At 40.5% G+C, this 24,765-nt stretch overlaps 1 long non-coding RNA gene across 2 annotated transcripts in view; it reads right to left on the reverse strand.

Annotated features, from left to right (window-relative positions):
- Window positions 1-24,765, reverse strand: part of LOC139166558 (uncharacterized) — a 189,056-nt gene that overhangs the window by 107,785 nt on the left and 56,506 nt on the right. The window lies entirely within an intron of this gene.

Here is a 24,765-nt window from a genome sequence, read left to right on the forward strand (position 1 = left end):
TGTATTAGTAATTTCATATACTGCCAATCTACATTGTCAGATGCTTTTTGCGCATCTAGAAAAACAATTGCCACTTGCTTTTCAGGATGTGCTTCATAATACTAAAAAATATTTAAAACTGTTCTCAAATTGATCCTAATTTGCCTTATTGGTTGAAATCCATTTTGATTTGAATGCATTATTTTATTTTATTTTGTTCTGCCAATATATTCATAAAAATTTTGTAATCAGCGTTTAACAACGAGATTGGCCAGTAATTTTTTATAAACAATATTTAATGGGAGAATAATAAAACAAAAATAGTTGCTATCAGCATGATAAATAATATATTCATCTATATTATGAGAAATAAAATATGTTACAGAACACTACTACATTAGAGAATATCACATTTCTTATTGTATGTAAAGTACACTCAGGCAACCGTACTTTTTGAAGATAAGCATGTGGCTCAGGCCTTCCGATCCTTAGTTGTCATGCAATTGAAGTACTCAAATAACAACTATAAAGTCACTTACCTTGAAAAAATCTAAATTTTATATCAACAGATACAGCTTTTCTGTGCTCTTGAAATAGATTGCAGTCATCATGACAACAGGGCAGTGATGGGCCTCTATGGGAACGGTCAGGAATGCAGTTCTGGTAACAAAATTTGGAGCTCCACCCCAGAGCACCCAATTTGCACTGAAAGATGTTGAAATAAAATGCATAAGCCACGCTCATGGTGTGGTAGTAAAAATTTTGGTAGCCCATCACTGCAACAGTGCCTGATCAGATGGGGATTGCTGCCACCACTGCTACCGGTGCACTGCATGTGTAGCTCCGAGTGGACAGCAGGCACACGCACACACCCCAGAAACATTTTGCTTCTGTACATGCGCAGGAAACAAAATTTTGCAATGAAACGCAATGAACAGTAGCAAAAAATTGCCAAAATCTCTCACACGTGTGTCTCCTCACAAGATTTTGCTTCTTGCGCATGCGTAGAAGCAAAATCTCACTGAGATGAATGCATGCACCCGCAAAACGCCCACAGCTGCGCACGCAACTCTATTTTTAATACGGGTGCTGCGTCCTCAAACGTACTGGTAGGAACCATATATTGTGTCTGATAATTGGGAAATGGCAATATTGCCATGGATACTTGGTGATGCAATCTTATACATATTTTACCTTCATCTTCTAAACTGACTTAATGTAGGGTACCACACTGATAACACCATAAATATAAAGGCAATATATTTTTGCTCTCCCCAGTAAAAGCACCTTTTAGAATAATTTAGATAAAACAAATAGAATATTATCATCTACAGCAATATACCAATAGAATATTATCATCTACATCTATTTATTCTTAAATAAAATCAGGCAAAGTCCAGGTGATTGACAAATATTGTATAAAGTGCCTGCTTTTAAGAAACATTAAGGAATTATGGGGTAGTTAGTTAACAATACATGTTAAAACAAAACAATTATGTGTAGGAAATATGACATTATTATTCATCATATAGGATTTATTAAGACAGAAATATGCCAGATTGGCCTGTACAGAATTAGTAAACAAGAAAACTCTGACTGATATATCATATGCAAGCTTTTTATGTATGACAGTCTCATAAGGGCACTCGAGAAAACTTGACTACAAGGAATTATCATTAAATGAGTACTCAGTTGAAAACGACACTCAAGGATAATTAATGGATCAGCATTAAATTTGGAAAGTCTTTCCAGCTCAGTGGTAAGCATAATTCTGTTAAGAATTTTAATTAATGATGTCAATGAAGGCATGTAGCAGATATTTATGAAAGTTTTGAATGGTAGATAAGATAAAGGGGCTTAATATTTAAAAGAATAAATCTGAATTGTCATAACAAAAAAGGAGAAATGGATTGAAAATGAAATGAACAACAAATGCAAAACATCACACATAGACTGAAAATTATTCCATGATATAAATTTCAGCAATACAGGAGATAGGAATGTGAATATTTTTAAAATTAAGATTCTAAAAAAATGACTTTGTATAAACTACATTTGTTTAGTTCACACTATGAATCTATTCATATTTATTCTTTCCATTATATTTTGAGAAATTTTTAATTTGGGAGGAAAGAACTAAAGAATTTAACACCAAGATAATCATTGTTCAGGCTGCTTTGTAGATTCATAGTTAGAATTTATTTATCCCTTACAAAACAAGATTCAAAAATAAACATGAATTATTCATTATAAGAATAAAGTAGTTTTCTTTAAAAATTTCATTCCTCTCACTTCTATTGATAGTAAATCAATAAATAAAATATTGCAATGTTGTTCGTCTAAAAACTTTTATCTTACATATCCAAATTGGAAATATGTAAGTAAGAAGCTTACTTTAAGGCTATATAAAAGAAGAAATTATTTCCTGTTTAAATATTAAGTCAATTTAAAATGAAACCAATAGTATTTGACCTAAAGTTGACTTGATACTAATATTTCCAAAACACAATAAGCATCTTTTGTGAATGGTATAAATAAAAACTTTATCATTTTTACAGTTATCAAAAAAGATGGTGAATATAAGATGAATACAGATAAATTGAAAAAGATTCAAAATTTAATCCCAATGCTAGAAACATAAATGATTATTTTATAAAAAGTTGTATGATGATACAACAGGGTGCCAAAAATCCAGGGTATATAAAAATCCTAAAGTAAAAAAGTAAAAAAAAAACTGGATAGAAAAGAATTACCATATTTTTCAGAATATAAGACAACATTTTTTTCCTTTCTAAAAAAGACTGAAAATATGGGTGCATTTTAAACAGAATTTTCCCCCATTCCCCCCAACACCCCCCCAATTATAAATTTATCCTATTCTGAACATTTCAGGAAATTAGATAATAATCTCATATTGAAGTTATAAAGTCTTCGAAGAGGGGCGGCATACAAATCTAATAAATTATTATTATTATTATTATTATTATTATTATTATTATTATTATTATTATTTATTGGATTAATCTTCTCTTTTTTCAAAAATTTGCCATTTCAACTGTTATTCTGATGGAGCAGCAGTGGGTTGCTCCTGGTTTGGCCTACTTCTATGAACTGTTAGCAGTGGCAGTAGGCTCCGCCCACCCACTCTGGATGGTTCTGCATGCACAGAAGTGTTGCATGCAAGTGCTTACAGAAACCAGTAGCAACAGGTTTTAGAACCCACTACTCCTATGAAGGAGTCCCCGTATATATTAAAGAATAGATAACACACATCTAAAACATATCTTAATAGAAGGGCATCAAAGCAGTATGAAAGAAATTCATGTTCTTTGAAGGTATTTATTTATTTTATTTATTTATTTGTTAGATTTGTATGCCGCCCCTCTCCGTAGACTCAGATGATTTAGAATCAATCTCACCAAATCTTTAAGTAGTAGCTTTGAAGGTTCCAAGTATGGTGGCTCAATTGTTTGTGCTGGAGTTGGCCATTTGTTTAGAATACATACATACATATATTAATTAATTAATTAATTAATCAATCAATCAATTATTGGATTTATAGGCCGCCCTTCTCCTCGCAGACTCAGGGTTTTTTACAAGGGTAAAATACAATATAACAATAAAGATAATTATAAATAGTTAACTATGAACAGTTAAAAAGGGTAAAAACCCAGCATAAAACAATCAATCATCCCTCATTCACACTAATGGCAGGAACAAGAACTATCACTCACCGCCCCAGGCCTGTCAGCATCAATGTGTTTTCAGTGCCTTGCTAAAGGCAAGGAGAGTGGGAGCAGTACGAATCTCTGGGACGAGTTGGTTCCAGAGACTGGAGCTGCAACAGAGAAGACTCTTCCCTGCAGTCCCATCAGTTGACATTGTTTGACCGATGGGACCCGGAGAAGGCTGACCAGGCACTGGGATATGTGAGGCAGAAGGCGGTCCCATAAATAATCTGGTCCAATGCCATGTAGAGCTTTATAGGAGATAATTAACACCTTGAATTGCATTTGGAGATTGATCGGCAACCAGCAAAGGTCACGGAGTACTGGGCTAATATGGGGTATCTAATATGGGTGTATCTATCTTGACTCTCTGTCCAAATAGGCCTGCAACTGGCGCACCAGGCGAACCTGTGCGAAAGTCCCCCTAGCCACAGCCGAGAGATGTTGCTCTAACCTCAGCTGTGGATCTAGGAGGACTCCCAAGTTGCAGACCCACTCGGAGGAGTTCAAGATTCCCCCCCCCCAGAGTAATGGATGGACAGATGAGATTGTCCTTGGGAGGCAAAACCCACAACCACTTAGTCTTGTCAGGGTTGAGCTGGAGCCTGGATCCAGGCCCTCACAGTCTCCAGGCACCGGCACATCACTTCAACTGCTTCATTGAATAAGTCTACATAGGTCTCTAAACCTGATTTTCTTCTTTTGATTTTTCCCCAGTAAAAGCATGAGATAGATCTTTGTCAGTCAGAATCTAAGGTCCACACTATACCCTAGCCTTTTTTTAAATTCTCAGTTGTTTTAAGAAAATTCTATCTGCAAAGATACATGCACAGAATAACAAACTCAAAGAAATGGAGTGCCTAAAGATATTCTGTAGTACAAACTCCAGAAAGAGCTAATGTTGATAAACCTCTGATCCTCATTACCATGATATGAACTGACTAGGCCAACAAAAGTTACCAAAGCCTAACTCTTTTGGCTCATTGATGATCAAAATTCATATTCAGACAAAGCTTGACTCAGATAAGAATTTTGTAAAGAAGACCAACATTTTTCTTCAGTGTATGGATAAAGAAATAAAGTTTTTGATTACTTGTCAAGTCATCCAAATAATCAAAAGGAACTCTGGGAAAATGCACTATTGACATAAAAAAAACCTCTTACAATAATGTCATATTATAAAATCTAGGAGAGGGGCGGCATAAAAGTCCAATCAATCAATCAATCAATCAATCAAAATAAATAAATAAATAAATAAATAAATAAATAAATAAATAATATTGTCTCTACCTGACATATGAAACCAAATTTATTATTAAGTGTTTCTGCTTCAGAAAAATTAGTGTGTGCAATAAAATTAATCATTCCATCAATCCCCAATGAAATGGCCACTCCTCTCAAGAATATAGATAGTATTTATTAGATGTCACTATTTGCTGATTGCAGTTTTAGTGAAATTTGGCTTAAATATATTACTGTCCATATATATTAGACCTTCAATATTCTCCATAATTAAATAGCTTGAAACTAATATTCTGCCTTTGACAAGTAAGTCACTTCCTAGTGAGTTTTGAAATGTTCTTTATGGTGGCTATTAAAGAGAAGTAAAACAAAGTGGAATGAAGAGATGTGTAATCAGTGAGTTCACAAGCAGTCACAAAGTCAACATGAGGTCACTATTTATCAAAGAGATGATAAATTTTAAGGGGATGTTTAATACTGCAACCTTTTGACTTTTCCAGAAATCAAGTAGCAGGCAATCAGGAGTTTCGGCAAATAAGTAAAATGGAGAAAGCAGAAAACAAGGCTTCCTGCTTGACCTATTTGTTAAGGGCTCTTTCCTTTTGCACAGATGGCATGGCAGAAGCCTTGAAATGAGATTATTTCCTTTGTAAATTCAGTCAGCATCATGTTGTGCCCATCCAAGGGGGCTTGATAAATATTATGCAGGAACCATATCATTGGACCAGGAAATTGTCTATGAGGTAATATACAGTAAGTAGAGCAAAAATGTTAGCAAAGAGGACTTTATTAACAGGAATAATGTGATTTGATGTTCAATGAGTCAGCATTTTACAAAGTGTTCCTTAGGGAGACAGAAATTTTCAATACAATGTAGGACAGCTGCATTGCCTCATCACCAATTCCCAGGTATGAACGACTGACTTTTGACAGCTTTTCAAAAACTATGAGAGAGATACCTTTCTAGTACAGTGATAAAGTAGCATTTAACCCAGAATGATAATATATAAATTAAAAGGCTCCACACATGGCACTTAGTTATTTAATTTGTAGTCCTAAAATATATGAAACATGTAGTCTTATTTTATTTATTTATTTATTCTTTGTCCAATATACAATACATATGAAGGAGAATAGACATTAAGTAATATATATAATGATAGAAAGTAAGAAAGAAGAGAGGTTGGAGGAAAGGAGAGAAAATGTATGATACCGTGTTTCCCCGATAGTAAGACCCCCCCCCCCGATTGTAAGACATATGGGGGGTTCCAGGGGGGTTGGCTAATATAAGCCATACCCCGAAAGTAAGACATATGTCTTACTTTCGGGGAAACACGGTACTAAAAGCGAGGGAAGCATCGGAGCAGTTCGTGGCGCTGGCGAGGGAGCTTTGCGCCCAGGAGAGTCTCCCAAACCCGGCGCGGATAAGGACTCCTCGGCCGGCGGAGGAAGCATGGCGGCGGCGGCAGGCTCCGGAGAAGAAAGAAGCGGCGGATAGCTGGCGAGGCGCCGGCTAGAGGGCTGGACCCCGCCGCTTTGCCACCGCCGGCTTTGCTCTCCCCGCCGCGCCTGGGGCTGCCTGCCTGCCTGCTGCCGTAGCCGGGCTGGGCGCGGGGCATCCTCGGTGTTGGGCAGCAGCGGGAGGAGCCGCAGCCTCCGGAGCCGGCCAGCCGGGCGCCCCCAGGACGCACATCGCGGACCGGCCCCGCCGTGGCGCAGGAGGGATGGAGGCCGGGCCCGACGGGCAGCCGCGCCTGCCGCACAATGCCGCCTAACGCCGCCCGCCCGGAGGAGAAGAGGCCTCGCCCGGGCCGAAGCCCGAAGACGAGCCGCAGCCTCCGGAACCGGCCAGCCGGGCGCCCCCAGGACGTGCATCGCGGACCGGCCCCGCCGCGGCGCAGGAGGGATGGAGGCCGGGCCCAACGGGCAGGCCCCGCCCCGCCCGCCTGGAGAAGAAGAGGCCTCGCCCGGGCCGAAGCCTGAAGACGAGCCAGCCCCGGTGCCCGGGACAATATAAGACATACCCCCAAAGTAAGACACAGTGGGGCTTTTGGGGGTAAAAAGATAGTAAGACACTGCCTTACTATCGGGGAAACACGGTATATGAAATAAGGAAAGAAGATTGGACAGGGGACGATAGGCACATCAGTGCACTTATGTACGCCCCTTATGAAATCTTATTTAGTGTAGGTTGGGGACCGCTGGGTTAAGGCACCAGGCTTAGGAGATCAGGAGCTCTAGTCACACATTAGGCTTAAAGCCTGCCAAACTTTGGGCCAGTCACACATTCTCAACCCTACGAAAGAAGCAATGGCAAACCACTTCCAAAATCTTGCCAAGAAAACTTTTAGGAATTTGCCCAGAATTAAGATTGACTCAAAGACATAAAAACAAATTCTAAAATAGTCTGGGTTGTAATGAAGATTCAATGGTTAGACAAAAGTTACTGTTTCTTATTTTTTAAAACAAATTGCTCATTTTTCTTCTTTGAATGGATATAAGCTTGTACTGTGTTTGTATCATTTCTGCACCCCCTTAAGCATGAAAAAAGTCACAATGTATATATGTGTTTGTATATACAGATACTTTAGCAGTGACATTTTTTATTATTAAATTGGGGGTCACAAACAGAAATAATAATTCATTTTAAAATGTATAATAAAAAAGTTTGAGAAACACTGTGTACACTATTGAATATGAAATAAAAGGTTGCAAAGCAGAGATATGTAACCCTGTGGACCCCCAAATCAAGTTTATATTGGTGGAAGAAACATGCTTTTACAAAAAATTTAGTCCTAGGTGAATTTATATATTAATTCACCAAAGATATGGAATAGAAACTATTCTTATATATAGACTGCTGCATATTCCTCTTTAGAATTCACAAATTTTGTTGTACAAATTCAGCTTATGGACTAGAAAGGACATTAGCATAAGTAATATCATATTTTCTTTTTATATCAATTTACTGCTCTACATGTCAGCACATATTTCTTCCCAAAGCTTTTAGGGCAGCTAAAAGTAGCTGAGTATATAGATAAGAGAATATTATATTCTTGGAACAGACTGGGAATTTTTGACCTTGTGTACAAGATGTATACTACCATCAGTCATAAATAGGTTCTCTGTTCTTATAGTAAAAAATATTAAGCAAAAGAATATTTTTTAAATAGTTTGGTGTGAATTCATTTCCAGAAGGAAACTGGGAGTATCTAGATGATGAATTCATCTTAGTGTTTAAAGTTGAAGTAGACCAGACAAGACTTTAAACATATTTTTCCTTGGATAATTGTAATGAAGTTGGGGGGGGGGGGGTTTACACTAAAGTTGAATTAGTAAGAATTTTGTTGTTTATAGCTATACGATAAATTATAGATTAAGCATTTCAGTTCCTGGAACTACTGTATATTTACTGTACTTACTATTTTTTTCTTTAAAAATGTATGTAAGATTACATCCTCCCTAACATCTTCCCTACATTAATTACTTAATTAATTAATTAATTCCTTATTTATTTATTTATTTATTTATTTATTTGACTTGTATGCTGTCCCTCTCCGAAGACTCTGAGGACTTCACCTTTGCTACTGGTTTGCGAACGGAAGCACACATGCGCAACACTACTGCATATGCGCAGAGCATTTTTTATTACATCCGGGCAGGTGGGCGGAGCCTCCCACTGCCACTGCTACCGGTTTGCCATAACAGGTCAAACTGGTAGCAACCCACCACTGCTTATACATCTTATATGTATCTGGTACACATAAAATACAAGGGCAACAACAATGCATGCTGGAAGTTCTAGAAATTCAATGGTTATATATGCCTCTTAAAAGATGTATTTTTCTTCTTTTACTACTCTTCCTATTGAAAATGAGGGAGAGAAAGAAAAGAAGGGTTAACAAGTTGAGATGTGCAGAGGGGGATTTGGATCTTATATTGTCATGTTCCTGTCATTTCAACATTTGGTTTGGTCGTTTTCCCTAAAAATTCTGATAATCATGAATTAGTTTGCTTGTGACATTATTCTCCTCCACAATGGTACTAAGATTGCTCAGTCTGACTGGAATTTGATCCTTAGAGTTTTAAAAAGGAGAGATGAGAAAATGCAAAGAGCTCATTGCCAATGATTCTTGATAGAAACAGTCAAAATACAGTCTGATCTCTGATTTACGGCCAGCAAGGAACGTATTGTTCAGTATGTACAGCATACTTCAGATATTTTAAAGGGAGGAAAATAGAACTTACTCAATTGTATAAAAGGGGATTGTTCCTAATGTATCTTCCACTTGTTTATATCTAGACACTTTGGGAAATTCTTACAGCAGATTTGATGGTGTAAAAAGAGAGAAGAAAGGGTGTCTCTCTTGCAGGAACAGAAATCTATTTTTGTAACTTGGGATGTTATCTCAGTTCTCACACCATATACCATTCAGTGCTACCTTTTTTGTGCAATGATATCATTGCCTTCCTAAAGATTTTGTGTGTGTGTGTTTGTATCAAAATATATTTGAACTCTAATATTGAAATTTAATTTAGCTTTATCAAAATGTGCCATTTGTTCTTTTACATTAAATTTAAAATTATTTGTGGTTGAGTTTAATATATTTCATTATATAATAAAATCATTATATAATAATTATATCTTAATCAATATATTAATCATTATATAATCATCATTAATTATGCATTAATTATATGCTTCATTATATGAGAGGATATTTTAGACTTTTTAAAAACAATAAATAAGCTGTTATGTGGCCTGCCTCTGAGTTTCTTCCTTCTCCTAATATGTAAGGCAATATGAAAAAATTACCCTAAATTGTTTCTCCTTTAATTGAAGGACATTGTATTTGTCCTTTAATTGTGATGATAACTTACAAATGCTCCAATTAAAGACTAACATCTACCTGTCCAATATAAACCATTGAAAGAAGCCTTATAAAAGAATCTTCTCCATTTCTTTATGAATGCTGTAAATAAAATTAGAATATTTCATAATCCCATTCTTATTCATAATTGGGATTGGTCACCAACCCCTGAGCTACGAAACACCTGGTCGCTGGGATCCACCAGGGCAAATGCACAGAGAACCATGGCCTTCTGGGCAAGTGCGGGGCCAGGAGTACCACTTCTGCCTGCTCCTGTAGGATCTTCTAGACCAGCTTGGCAAGAACAGCCATAGGGGGAAAAGAATGGAGGAGCCACTTTGGCCATCAACTTTGTACAGCATCCATGCCCTCCACTCCCTGCGACTGATAATGGATATAGTAATGAGAGAGCCAAGCATTCTGAGAGGTGGCAAACATGTCTGCTTCCATTGGGCCAAACCTGTCTGACAATGCCTAGAAGACCAAGGGGTGGATGCTCCAATCTGACTGGTCGATGGTTTCATAGCTCAGCCAATCCGCCATGACATTGTTGACCCCGGAGATGTGGTCTGCTACAAGGGAGAGCAGGTTTTTATTTATTTTATTTTTTATTTAGTGATTTTGTCCAATACACAATGAGGGTTTTAGTGGGTATACACATAGTAAAATACATGATGTAGGTTATAGAGGATATACCCATAGTAAAATATATCTAAGAAAGAATAGAAGAGAAGTTATAGGAATAGAACATATCAATGAAAGAATAGAAGAAGAGATATAGGAATAGAAGAAAGATATAGGAGATATAGGAGAGCAATAGGACAGGGGAGGGAAGGCACTCTTTTGCACTTGTATTCGCCCCTTACTGACCTCTTAGGAATCTGGATAGGTCATAGGTGGATAATCCAAAGGTAAAGTGTTGGGGGTTTGGGGATGACACTATGGAGTCAGATAATGAGTTCCACGCTTCGACAACTTGGTTACTGAAGTCATATTTTTTACAGTGAAGTTTGGAGCAGTTAATATTAAGTTTAAATCTGCTGTGTGCTCTTGTGTTGTTGTGGTTGAAACTGAAGAAGTCGCTGACAGGCAGGACGTTGCAGCATATGATCTTGTAGGCAATACTTAGATCTTGTTTAAGGCATCTTAGTTCTAGGATTTCTAGGCCTAGGATTGAAAGTCTAGTCTCATAGGGTATTCTGTTTCGAGTGGAGGAGTGAAGGGCTCTTCTGGTGAAGTATCTTTGGACATTCCGGTTATTCCGGTTCCGGGTTGAGCGGTGTGGAGATGGTGGGTCTGCCGCTCCCCTGAAACTACGGTGAAAATCGTCGGCAATGGACCATTCCAGCTTGGAAATGACCCGAGGTCGGTCTGCTGTCTTGTCCCCCGCTGAGGCAGCTAAAGACTAATGTTTTTGCTGCTGTTGGAGAGCGTCGGAGGCTGCAATGCTGAGAGAGCTCTTCGGGGCGATCAGCTGAGACGCGGAAGATGGCGGCCGCGTCTGAGTGCAGAATGAAAAACGCCGAAGGAGAAGGAGAAGAAGGAAGCTGTGAGGGTGGCGAGCCGGACCGAGCCGAGCTTCCTGGCACGGCACTGGTGAGTGAGAGTGACCTGTGCCAGTGCCGAGGCGGTGGAGGCGAGGGGTCGACAGAAAGGAAGAGAACGGAAGAGAACGGAGCAGAGCGGAGTGGAGCAGAGATCAGCGCTGGAATTGAGGCGACCCTGCCTGCTCGAGGGACCAAAGCCGCTGACGACCCAGGCCGGTGGGAGCAACCTGTAGTCGGTGGTGGAGGACATCTGGTTGGGCGAGGAATAACCCCCCCCCCCCCCGTATGGCACCAGTGGGTGAGAGCTGCTGGTGCCAAGGGGGGGATAAAGATGTAAAGATGGAATGAAGGAGACAGACGCCCAGTATGAGTGCCCACAGAGACTAATGTATGAGTGCCCACAGAGACTAATTGTGACCTGAAGAACTAGAGGGGGTGAGAATTATGGAATTAACTGCCTAGAATCATCATGGCTAATTAGACTGGGGATATTGTTTATTGTTTAATTCCTATTTTGTCATTACTGTCATCTTCCCCCCCCCCTTCACCACTTTTCACTTCCACCATTTTCCTATTTTCATCATCTTCTCATCCTCTCAACCATTATTAAGATCATGGAAGAACTGCGCCTCCTAGTGGCAAGACTATAGAAAAAACACAGCAGACTTTTAAGACTCTGAGACTATATGGAAGATCTATAGAGGATTTCGGACCTGGATTGGTTGATTGACCGAGGATTGATATCAATTAAGATCTGATTTTATATTTTTATATTTTTATATTTTTATATTCTATTTTTTATACTATTTTATTAACTTATTAACTTTTTAGCAATATTTAATCTATTTTTAATTAATTGGGGGGGTTTAACTGATGTACAATTGGAGTGGGTGTAATGACATATATGGGAGGAATGATTGGTATGAATGTGATGGCTGGAGTGGGTGGGGTTATGTCAGGGGAGGGGTGAATGGGAATAGTATGAATAGCATGAATGAGATATTTGGGCCACCTGACGCCAGAGAGGCGGGAGGGGAAGGGGCACCGATCTCTGGGGTGGCGGAGGGTCGGAATATCCCTGTGTTGCTGGGGAGAGGCAGATATGGCGGGGGCCACAGAGCTAGCCGTTCCAGGGGGACGAGGGACCGTTGCTTAATAACGGTCCCTTGTTCTGGCTCTGTGAGCCCAACCTTGGGTACTGGTGATGAGTGTAACTCTGGCCCTGGACTCAGGTTGCTGCTGCTTAATGCCAGGTCGGTGGTAAACAAAGCTCTCCTCATCCGGGACCTGATCCTGGATGAGGAGGCCGACCTGGCTTGTATTACTGAAACCTGGCTGGGCCCGGAGGGAGGTGTTCCTCTCTCTGAAATTTGCCCAGCCGGGTTTCAGATATGGCATCAACCTCGACCCTAGGGAAGGGGGGGAGGAGTGGCTATTATAGCCAGGGAGAGCCTTTGCCTGCGTAGGCTCATTGCTCCGGAAATTGCGGGTTGCGAGTCTCTCTTGCTGAAGTTGGACTTAGGGGTTCAGGTGGGGAGTTTTTCCATCACTCTATAAAGAAGCGCTTGTGCGCCCCCTCCTCAAGAAGCCCTCCCTGGACCCAGCCGTACTTAACAACTATCGTCCAGTCTCCAACCTTCCCTTTATGGGGAAGGTTGTCAAGAAGGTGGTGGCGCTCCAGCGGTCCTTGGAAGAAGCTGATTATCTAGGTCCCCAGCAGTCGGGTTTCAGGCCCGGTTAGAGCACGGAAACCGCTTTGGTCGCATTGATGGATGATCTCTGGTGGGCCCGGGACAGGGGTTTATCCTCTGTCCTGGTGCTCCTCGATCTCTCAGCAGCTTTCGATACCATCGACCATGGTATCCTTCTGCACCGGTTGGAGGGGCTGGGGGTGGGAGGCACTGTTCTTCAGTGGTTCTCCTCCTACCTCTCTGGCCGGTCGCAGTCGGTGTTAGTGGGGGGTCAGAGGTCGGCTCCGAGGTCTCTCCCTTGTGGGGTGCCTCAGGGGTCGGTCCTCTCCTCCTTGCTATTTAACATCTACATGAAACCGCTGGGTGAGATCATCCAAGGACATGGGGTGAGGTATCATCAATATGCCGATGATACCCAGCTTTACATCTCCACCCCATGCCCAGTCAACGAAGCGGTGGAAGTGATGTGCCGGTGCCTGGAGGCTGTTGGGACCTGGATGGGTGTCAACAGACTCAAGCTCAACCCGGATAAGACGGAGTGGCTGTGGGTTTTGCCTCCCAAGGACAATTCCATCTGTCCGTCCATTACCCTGGGGGGGGAATTATTGAGCCCCTCAGAGAGGGTCCGCAACTTGGGCGTCCTCCTCGATCCACAGCTCACATTAGAAAACCATCTCTCAGCTGTGGCGAGGGGGGCGTTTGCCCAGGTTCGCCTGGTGCACCAGTTGCGGCCCTATCTGGACCGGGATTCATTGCTCACAGTCACTCACACCCTCATCACCTCGAGATTCGACTACTGTAACGCTCTCTACATGGGGCTACCTTTGAAAAGTGTTCGGAAACTTCAGATCGTGCAGAATGCAGCTGCGAGAGCAGTCATGGGCTTACCTAGGTATGCCCATGTTTCACCATCACTCCGCAGTCTGCATTGGCTGCCGATCAATTTCCGGTCACAATTCAAAGTGTTGGTTATGACCTTTAAAGCCCTTCATGGCATCGGACCAGAATATCTCCGAGACTGCCTTCTGCCGCACGAATCCCAGCGACCGATTAGGTCCCACAGAGTGGGTCTTCTCTGGGTCCCGTCAACTAAACAATGTCGGTTGGTGGGCCCCAGGGGAAGAGCCTTCTCTGTGGCGGCCCCGGCCCTCTGGAACCAACTCCCCCCGGAGATTAGAACTGCCCCTACTCTCCCTGCCTTCCGTAAAGCTCTTAAAACCCACCTTTGTCATCAGGCATGGGGGAACTGAAACACCTCCCCCGGCCACGTACAATTTATGTATGGTATGTTTGTGTGTGTGCTTGTTAATATAGTGGGGTTCTTTTTAAAACTATTTTAAATACTTAAAGTTATTGAATTTATTTGGATTTGTACGATTGTTTATATTTTTTTGTTGTGAGCCGCCCTGAGTTCGCGGAGAGGGGCGGCATACAAATCTAAATAATAAATAAATAAATAAATTTTCAAGGATGTTGATGTCTGAGATGCGATATGGGTTTCAAATGGATGAGCTGTATTTGAGGATGGGTCTGGTGAAAGTTTTGTAAGCTCTGGTAAGTAGTGCGAGATTGCCAGAGCAGAAGCTACATAGGATTAGTTTTACAACTCTTGAAGCTTTCTTGGCTATGTTGTTGCAGTGGGCTTTGGCACTTAAATCTTTTGTTATTAGTATACTGAGGTCTTTAACCAAATAGGGGTTATCTGTGATAATTTGATTATTCAGTTCGTATTTGGAGTTCAGATTCTTTTCCCCAATGTGTAGGACAGAGCATTTGCTAGTTGAGATTTGGAGTTGCCATGTGTTAGACCACTCAGAAACAGAGTTCAGGTCTTTTTGGAGAATAGTGGTGGTGTTGAACAGTTTTACATCATTGGCGAAGAAGACACAGTTGCTTGTGATGTAATCGCAAAGGTCATTGATGTAGAGCATGAAGAACGTTGGTCCCAGTACACTACCTTGGGGAACACCGCTTTTAACTGGGACGGGGGTGGATATGGTGCTTCCTATTTTGACCACTTGTTGTCTGTTTGACAGGAATGCTGTAATCCAGCTGTGGAGGGATCCTGAGATGCCATAGGATTTGAGTTTAGTTTTTTTCTGAATCCAAATTGTTTGTTAGAGAGCAAGTTATTAGTTTCTAGATGGAGAGTAACTGATTTGTTTATAATTGATTCCATGACTTTGCATGGGACGCAGCATAATGATATTGGTCTGTAGTTATCGACAAGAGAGGGGTCTCCTTTTTTGAAGATAGGGATGACCATTGCTTAGGAAGTGTGCTGGTTCTGAAGGATTTTTCGAAAATTATACTTAGTGGTTCAGCTATGGCAGAAGAGAGCTTTTTTAGGAAGGAAGGAAGCACATAGACCGTCTGGTCCGTCTGATAGAGAAGGTTTAAGGTCACGTAATGCTTTTTCAACTCAGTCTTCAGTGAAGTCTACTTGGGTTAGGTTGTTGAGGGAGTTTGAGGTGCGATTGATGAAATTGGGGGATAAGCCATTGCTGTTAACAAAGACAGAGCCAAAGAAAGAGTGGGGAAGTTGGCTTTGGATGAATCATTGTGGTATTCTTTGTTTTTGGGTCCTTTGAGAGGTGGGATAGGTCTAGAGTCTTTGAGTTTATTGTTGACAAAGTTGTAGAAAGCTCTATTAGATTTGGTGCGTAGGAGGTTTTCCTCTTGTTTGCTGTAGTATCCCAACCTTGGAAACTTGCATCAGTGGTGATGGCGACTCTGGTGGGCTCTCGAAAGAAGATGTCATAACTGATGGTGGGGGAGACACACTATGCGAGGGACCCAAAAACTCTTTTCAAAATTGTGTGCTCCATCGTAAAACCCCCGCAAGAATATGCAGTGTGAGGGACGAATTGGTATGTGAAGGTAAGCCTCTGTAAGGTCTATGGAGGAGAGGGGATCCTCTTTCCTGAAGCCTCCCAAGATGGATTGTAGGGAGTGCATCTTAAACCTCTGGTATGTGATACAGTAGTTAAGGCGCTTGAGATCTAGTATCGCACACTACCCTCCTAATGACTTGCGTGCCACAAATGAGATGGAATAGAAACCGCGACCTCGTTGGGCTGTAGGCACCTATTGGGTTGCCTGGATATCAAGGAGGCAGCCTTCATAATTATTTGCTTATCTGGGTTTGCAGAGGTGACAAAATAACTGGGCAGAAGAGACAAGAAGTCAAATAATGAACCAAACTTTATTGTGTCCCTGATCCAAGCATCTGAGGAGGTGTTTTCTTGAGTGGCAGCAAACAAGGCCAGCCTGTCTACAATAGGTGGGTCAGGGACATCCTTACGTCTGTAAGGGCACCACCCCAAAGGGCTGCTTAAATGGACGGCTCTGACTGGGTCTTTCCGGGGAGGGCGATACCTGTCCTCGTAAGCTGCCATCTGCAGTGTGGCATCTGCTGAAAATTGAGCTGAAGCCAGTAGTTTGTTAAGGTCTGGTGATCTCAAAGATCAGTTGCCGGGAGTTCCTCCTGAATGTGGCATAGCCACTTCACGGAGGTATGTGAGATGAAGGACACTGGCGAATCTGGGGGCCCATGACGCTTCATGGTGTGCCTTTTTTAGAACCTGCTCGATGCGGCATTTGTCTGGCTTATGCAGCTCAGGAGGGTCATCCAGCATGATGGCTGAAGTGTAGAATGCAGATATTGTCACATCGAACTCAGACCCCTGTACATTACAGTCCAGCTCCTGGGCCAAGTTGAAACAACACTTATTGGAAGCTGATAGGGCAGGGCCCATTGCTGGGGAGACCCTCTAGTAGGCAACCACCTCGACAAACAGAGATGGAGAAGGGAAAACAATTAAATCACTACAAGGGCCTCCTCAAAGAGTGGGTCCATGGTGCCTGTGTTGCTGTTGCTGGGGGCCAGTGAGGGCCGCAGGTTGGCTGTGGCCCTAGCCTTCAACAGAAGGGAGTGAAACAGGCTGGGATTGAATAGGAGTGAAGTTGCAGAGGCCTCCAGGGAAAATACTTTATCATCAGAGAGCTCAAGGTCCCCTGTGTCTTCCACCTGGGATCCATGTGAATGAGAATCCAATGAGTAGTCAGGAGAATAGCGATCCCTTGACCATTCAAAACAGTCTTCCTGAGCTCAATAGTAATCATTCCCTTGGGATAGTGATGGGGTGGTGCATTGCTGCGTGGGCTGACCCAGGTGGCAGATGCCTGCTTCAGTCCCCTATTTAATGGCCTGACTGATCACTCTTTCATATTGGCGTCAGGAGAAGGACTCAGGGAGACATCCCTGAGGCCCATGCCATAGGTGTGAATGTGGTTGAAGGCAGCTGCTGGCCAGATGGGTGAGTGACGCCCTGGTTGTAGTCCTGCTCTCTTTTCCCCCAGAGTCCACATCTCTAATGAGAAGGCTCAGGCTGTCCAGAGAGTGGAGAATGGCGAGTCTGGGAGCCTGTTGCAGTGTGCCCAGTGGAATGATGGGTGAGGGGATAATTAGACTAGCCCATGGTGGATCTTGGGAACCCTTTTTCACCTGCCTTGTTTTTGTGTGCCACATTATGCTCAATGGATCTGCTTTTGGAATGAGGCTGCCATTTTCTGGAAGGTCTACAGTGGTCGTTATCTCTTGAGGATCCTGTGGTCTCCAAGTCAACTTCAGATCTGGGTGGGTCCCTGGACATGCTGGGCCTTTTGGAGGCTTTGGGCTTTGTGGACTTGTCCTGTGCCTTATTTGCCATTGAGAGAAAGTGACTGATAAACCTTTATGATGAACGGCAATGAGAGATAGAAGCAATAGGCCCTAAAATAGCTGCCTGTCTGAAGCTGAGCAATGGAGTCCAGTTATGGGCAAGGAGCTCTTATTCAAAATGGCGCCCAGGCGAAGGCATAGAAGTAATGACAACTGGCACTAAAATGGCTGCCAAATCGAAGACATAAAATGGATGCCAGTTTTGGGCAAGTTGCCCTTATCCAAGATGGCAACCAGACAAAATACAGTGATGTAGGCAGGAACCAGAGGTTGCCCACATCAAGATGGCCGCCATTCTTGCTGGGCAGAGATTTGGGCTCAAAAATGGCCAATCAGCTGCATGGGGGAGCAAAGGTGAGCAGATTGCCTGTTGGGGCCTTTCAACATCTCCACCAGATTGACCTTGCTGTCTGGAAGGAGGAATGGTCAATTAAGCCTCTGAGCAGGCTGTGATGAACCAGGCATGCACAGAAGGCCCCTGCAGCGAAGAAATGGCTTTTGGAGACCAAAGGTTCCTACTAGCCCTGTAATTGCTGCCACTTGTCTTCCACCCAAGCATTTGAGCTCCTGTGGAATGTTGCAACTAGTCCCTGCAATGAAGGATGGGACTCTCCTGCTGCTACGAACTGTCAGCAATCCAACTAAGGCCAGAAGAGCTCGATAGGACAGCAAGGTGACACAAAGCGTCTATGTAGGCTAGGCCAAACCTCAGAAGGTGGGGTGGGGGTGTGGGGGTGGGGAGAACAAGCCTCCAGAATCCACTTAACTTATGGGAAGCAGAGGTTTGCCCTCTGCTGACAATTTTCCTGCACTGGGGCTCTCTTTGTAGGAAGAAACTCACATGGTTGATTGGAAGGTAGAATCAATGTCCAAGTATGGAACAGGGTCACACACGTCCTGTCCTGATCGAAGACAGAGTCAAAGAGGGGGTACAGGGCCGCAGGCAGAGATAAAAATCATAACAGACTGAGTCCTCATAGGCTGGCAGGACAGTGTCATCCCATACTTGCATACTGGCTCCACCTACTAAGGAGAATAATCTCAATAATTTCAACAAGTTTGTTAAAATTAATGAGATTTTTCAAGGGGCATAGTTAAAAGTGGAAATAACTTTAAAGCTCCATAGAGATTGTTATAAGATTTTGATAAAGAATAAGGCTAGTAGTAGTTCTGAATAAAGCTTTACATATGAATAAAATATTTTTTTAAAAAAATTCAAATTAAAAGTATACATTGTTTTCTTCAGAATATTATAAATTACCAAATTTCTTTTTAGAAATTGAGTTTAGAAACTCAATTAGTGAATGGTTTTTGAATCTGATACTGTATATAAAGCAGAAATGATTAGAATTCTTTCACTTCCTTTCTCAGAGAGAGAGAGAGGGAGGGACAGAGGGAGAGCGGGAGAGAGCGAGGGAGGGAAGGAGGTTAGACACATGGAAAAATTAAAAACTTGAAAAAATATGTCAAATATCTAATTTAAAAATTATAAATTAGGTTGAGCTACACATAGGTTATGGATCAAAGCTTGCTTCTTCAAATATGCTGCCTTCCTTTTGGAGAAGAAGCTAGTATGCAAGATACTTTCCCTGTTTAGTTCAATTTGCTTTTCCTAATTAGAAGCCATATTATATTTTCATTGTAGCAATTAACAGTGGGGAATGCTGCCAGACAACCTTGTAATGATTCAAAATAACCATCCAACTTTGCAGAAGGCAAGGGTGTTCTAGTGTCTCTTGGTTACTGATGAAAGTTCAGGTTTCAGCCAAGAACAAATTACTCCCTGATGCCATAATTCTAGCTTTATTTGGAGAACGTATTGTGTAGTATATTGTTATCCTAGGAATAAACAAAAGTATTCTGTCACTCAAATGTGTATGAAATAAAAGATAGGCAGCTAGCATCTAACAGTATGAATAAACGTACAGTGACATCAACCTAATCAGTCTAGAGTATTAGATTCTTTAGCTGTAAGAACATGATCTTTTTCTGCTATTACAACCTGGTTATAGGTTTAAAATTTATTCTTTCATTAATCCTGTAAAGTGGCTGAAACCTCTAGGTACGTACAGCCAGTTTTCAAAATTCTGCCTTATAAAAGTAATATTTTGGTGGCCATTTGCTATCAGATTATTTTATTATCCACCAAACCCTTTTTGGGTTATTAGCATTCTGTAATTCCAGGTTAATTGGCATATTATGATTATATCATACAAAAAAACTAATGTGTAAGAGATAGTAACTTATTCTGGGATAAAATATGTTATACAAAAATATGAATACATTTGAAAGAATTGGTTCACTGATTGAATACTATTAGAGTTCATTGCAAAAATCAAAACCAGAAGCCACACAGATGACTGATTCAGCTAGATACATAAACTTCTTTATATACATAGTAACAGATGAATTTACAATACCATTAGCAGAGTTCTTCTTCAAGCAGTTACAGAGAACAGAGAACAGTTAGTTTTCATTTCAGCAGAGTTCAGAGATCAGAAAGTGCAGAAAACAAAGTGGACTGGAGCCACACCCAGCCTTAAGCTTCATTTTTTGTTTCGATTCTCTGCATAGATTCAAAATATGGTTAGCTCCCATTGACTGACTCAGTTGCTATGCCTATTCATTTGCTAACCTTGTTAACATGGCTCTCCCAGTCATGAATATCTTAACAAATACAATCTAATAGGAGTGCAAAATATGTATACTGCATGTGGTCCACATAACATTTGTGTGTAGTCTTCAGTCCACAAAGCATCTTCAACCTTATTGAGATAAATATCTTGGCCTATATTGTATTTTTTTAATATTGGAACCATTTAAAAGTAAAATGAATCTCCTAAATTTTGCAGAATCTTCAGACATCTACTTTATTTTTGAAAACACCAACCTAACTTCAAAGAAAAGTAGATCTGCCTATTTTACTTTTAGAGTTACATCCCTCAATGTGCCATATGAAACTGGTCTGAGCCTTTATTTCTGGGGTTCCCAACCCCTGGTCTGTAGCCTGCACCAGGCGACGGCATGCCAGAAACTGAATCATGCAAACAAGCAAAGCCCCATCAACAGGATTCAGGTAGCACGCAAAACAATGCACCCTCCAGTCCACAGGGGAAAATAAAAACTCTTTACAAAACTGGTCCCTGGTGCCCAAAAAGTTTTAAGTGATGGGGCTCATATAATGCTTGTACTGAAACGTGCATATCTGCCAATTCTTACCAACTACAATAACTGTTCTTTTGGACTTTAAACTTTGATTGCTGACTATCTATAGGGTTACCTCTCACATGATAAATCAAATTTAAGAGAGTGGATGTTTTTTAAAAAAAACATTTGCTAATTAATAGATGTCCATTTTTGCACACCAGGCCTTCTCCCCTAGTATGAATACAGTGTTTTGAGCTATAATGTGTTTAGTTGCTAGCCTTTTCACTGTTAAATAACTTTAGTACCATAAATTATGGGCTCTGTATAAAACCTTTTATACATTTTATTGCTATTTTTATATATTATTTTATTTGATTATATCCTGGCATTATTTTTACAAATAATTCAATGGGGCAAACATATCCCACACACCTTCTACTCCTGTGAGGTGATTTGGCCTGAGACAGAGTGACTGGCCCCAAATCACCCACCTTATTATGAATGATGTAAACAGGCAAGCATTCTGTACTTTTAGAAATCACATCCAATATTTCTTATATGAGAGCATCCTGTGTAAAAGGAATCCCTCTCCACTTTGTATAAATCCATTGTTCTTTCTGTGACAAAATGTCAGGCTTTTGTAAAAATGATGCTCATTTATTTAGAATACTGTTTTTACATACAAAGACTAAAGCAAATAACTATAAAGGCAGTCAATTACAGACACTAAAAAAGAGGGGGGGAAATAAAAGAAAGTGGATTAAAAGTTTTAACAAGTGGACTAGAAAGAATATAGATCTCCATATGGCAAGATTCCAAAGATGGTAGTAAGATACTTTAATTACATGATTGATGTGGACTTCAGAAGAAAGTATAGAATCCACAATGACCCCTAGGTCACAAGCATTAACTGAAGAATAAAAAGAACAACCACAAATGGAAACTACCAGTGATGACACTTGAGACCTCTGCCTCAGTGAACTAATCGATAATACTCTATTTTGCCTATATTAAGTTTAACAAAATCTGAAGCTATCCATTACTGAATATCACAGAAGCAATTATGCAAAACATTACACTTCTTTAAGCTCTGTAAGTTGCTGGCGGATATGGAAATAACTGCTGCATAAAAATGGTCTGGCAGACAATTGTCTATGATCCATGACCCATTTACACTGGAACGTCTCTTCAAAACCAATATAAGTATTTTAGAATAAATGGATATTAATTGGCTCTTCTGAGATAGTTGAAAAGTTTGTTTTTAATAATAAAAACATATTTATAATAATAATAATATCAACCACAAAAGCAACAACAGAGTTGGAAGGGACTTGGAGGTCTTCTTGTCCAACCCCCTGCTTAGGCAGGAAACCCTACATTACTTCAGACAGATGTTTATCCAACATCTTCTTAAAAACTTCCAGTGTTGGGCATTTACAACTTCTGGAGGCAAACTGTTCCACCGATTAACTGTTCTGACTGTCAGGAAATTTCTCCTTAGTTCTAAGTTACTTCTCTCCTTGTTCAGTTTCTACCCATTGCTTCTTGTTCTACCCTTAGGAGCTTTGGAGAATAGTTTGACTCCTTCTTTGTGGCAACCCCTGAGATATTGGAACACTGCTATCTTGTCTCCCCTGGTCCTTTTTTTCATTAAACAAGCCATGTCCAGTTCCCACAACCATGCGTCATATGTTTTAGCTTCCAATCGCCTAATCATTTTTGTTGCTCTTCTCTGCACTTTTTCTAGTGTATTTTCCCTCTGCTGCTATTTTCTTCTACTGGAAGAAAGGAAACATTGACATGAATCTGGACTATATTCTTAAGGAAACACATGAAACATTGCCTTTTGTGTATCAGTCAGACTCAGGGGTACTATATTTGCAAAAAAACCTGGATACCCATTTGAATTGTACAAGCTGCATTTTCTGCACTTCTTTACTGCCTTCTAATGCTCGTCTAGCTTTTTGCAGATGTGATCTCATAGTCTTACACAAGAACCAAGAATCTCAAAGGAGCTTATGCCAAGAACTTTTGATAAAATGACAAGAATTCTACTGGCCAGCCTCATTCAGAGGTTTTGCTGAGCCTGAAACAATGACCTCAGGATCCATATCCAAAATATATTTGCTGCAAGGGAAAATTCCTCAGTCTTCTTAGGAACAATTTGAAATATTTTTTAAATTGCTCTGTTATAGGAGATTTATAGTAGTTCACAAATTAAAAGACATGAAAATGAAGTTCCGATTAGCCCTGCAACAGCATCCATGTGTCCCAGAACTTCAGGAAGAATAATTAACTAACACAAGGCAGCAGCATATCAAAATCTAATAGCTACACAACCATCTGGGGTGCAACAATGCTGTGCTTCAATGACATAGCTGGCTCTAAAAAATGGGACTTTGAATCACGGCAAATGTATTAATGCTAAAGCAATTGCATGCGTACACTAATACCACACAAATGCTTTTTACGAACTTACATCCCAATGATTGACAAAGGCTCATAAATTGTAGTATTTTTATATATATGTTGCCCTCCTTGGTCATTTTGCCTCCTTCATGGAATACAAGTTGCTTTGAATACAAGCAGTTCTCAATTTACAACTTACTGACTTACAGCTTAGTGATCATTCAAATTTACAAAGGCACTGAAAAAAGTGACATGACCATTTATCACAGTTACGACCTTTGCAACATCCCCATGATCATGTGATAAAAATTCAGATGCTTGGCTACTATACCCCAGGATCAAGAGATCATTTTTTGGACTTTCTGACAATCAAAGTCAATAGGTTTAATAGATTTACTTAACAATCGTGTTACTAACTTATCAACTGCATTGATTCATTTAATAATTAAAGCAAAAAAGATCGTAAAATGAGACAAAATTCACTTAACAAATGTCTCACTTAACAACAGCAATTTGGGGCTCAATTGCGGTCGTCAATCAAGAACTACCAGCATTCTTTCAGGCAACGTCAATATTGTTCCTGTCCACCCACTCCAAACTTTTACTGAAAGTTCTTATTACATGTAAAAGCTATACAGAGGCACAATTCTTGAAATTTTCTCTAATACCACAGTTCAATATGGAAGTAAACTTAAAACTTTGGTCACACTACCACAATAACATTTCCATTTTAAAGTAGGCTGCTGATGTTGATAAGATAGAGAAAATATACAATATTCATAAAAAGAAAAATACACTGAGGAAAATATGAAATTGCAATGTAAGCTACCCGAGGCAAAAACAAACAAACAAATAAATAAATATGTAAAGACAGAAAAAGAAACTAGCCTGAAATAGCTCCAGACTAAGTCCAACATTAAGCAGTTGAAAAAAATTATTGCCTGTTTAATTTTGCTTATCCAGAACATGACAAAATTTGGCTGAAGCCAAAATGTTGTCAGGACATGTTTTAGATAGACTGTGTTAATATTCTGCTTGATATGTGAGCACATTCACAATCTGTTATAATTGATTTTTTTCCCAGAAATCTGTTTATTCCAGAGTTCTGCCTGAAACCAGGAATGTAAAATCTCAGGAATAAAAACATAGACATTTTATGCTATTTCCAGAGATCTACTTTCCAGGTTGGAAGATACATCCAAAGGTTTTATCCCCTTGTACTGCATGAAGGGAGTCTGTGACCTGGAAATGGTTATTAACTATGTGAAGGTATACTTAGTTTGCTGCAGATGTACTATGGCACACAAAAATCATTCATTGGTCTGGTGGGTTGTTACAAAGATATTGGCAGGGTACCATTCTCTCCCTTCATTTCCTCTACCCCCCTTTATTTATTTATTTATATTTATATATATTTATATTTATTTA

This window comes from Erythrolamprus reginae, chromosome 4 (assembly GCF_031021105.1).
Source record: "Erythrolamprus reginae isolate rEryReg1 chromosome 4, rEryReg1.hap1, whole genome shotgun sequence".
In the NCBI taxonomy this organism is placed as follows: Eukaryota; Metazoa; Chordata; class Lepidosauria; order Squamata; family Dipsadidae; genus Erythrolamprus; species Erythrolamprus reginae.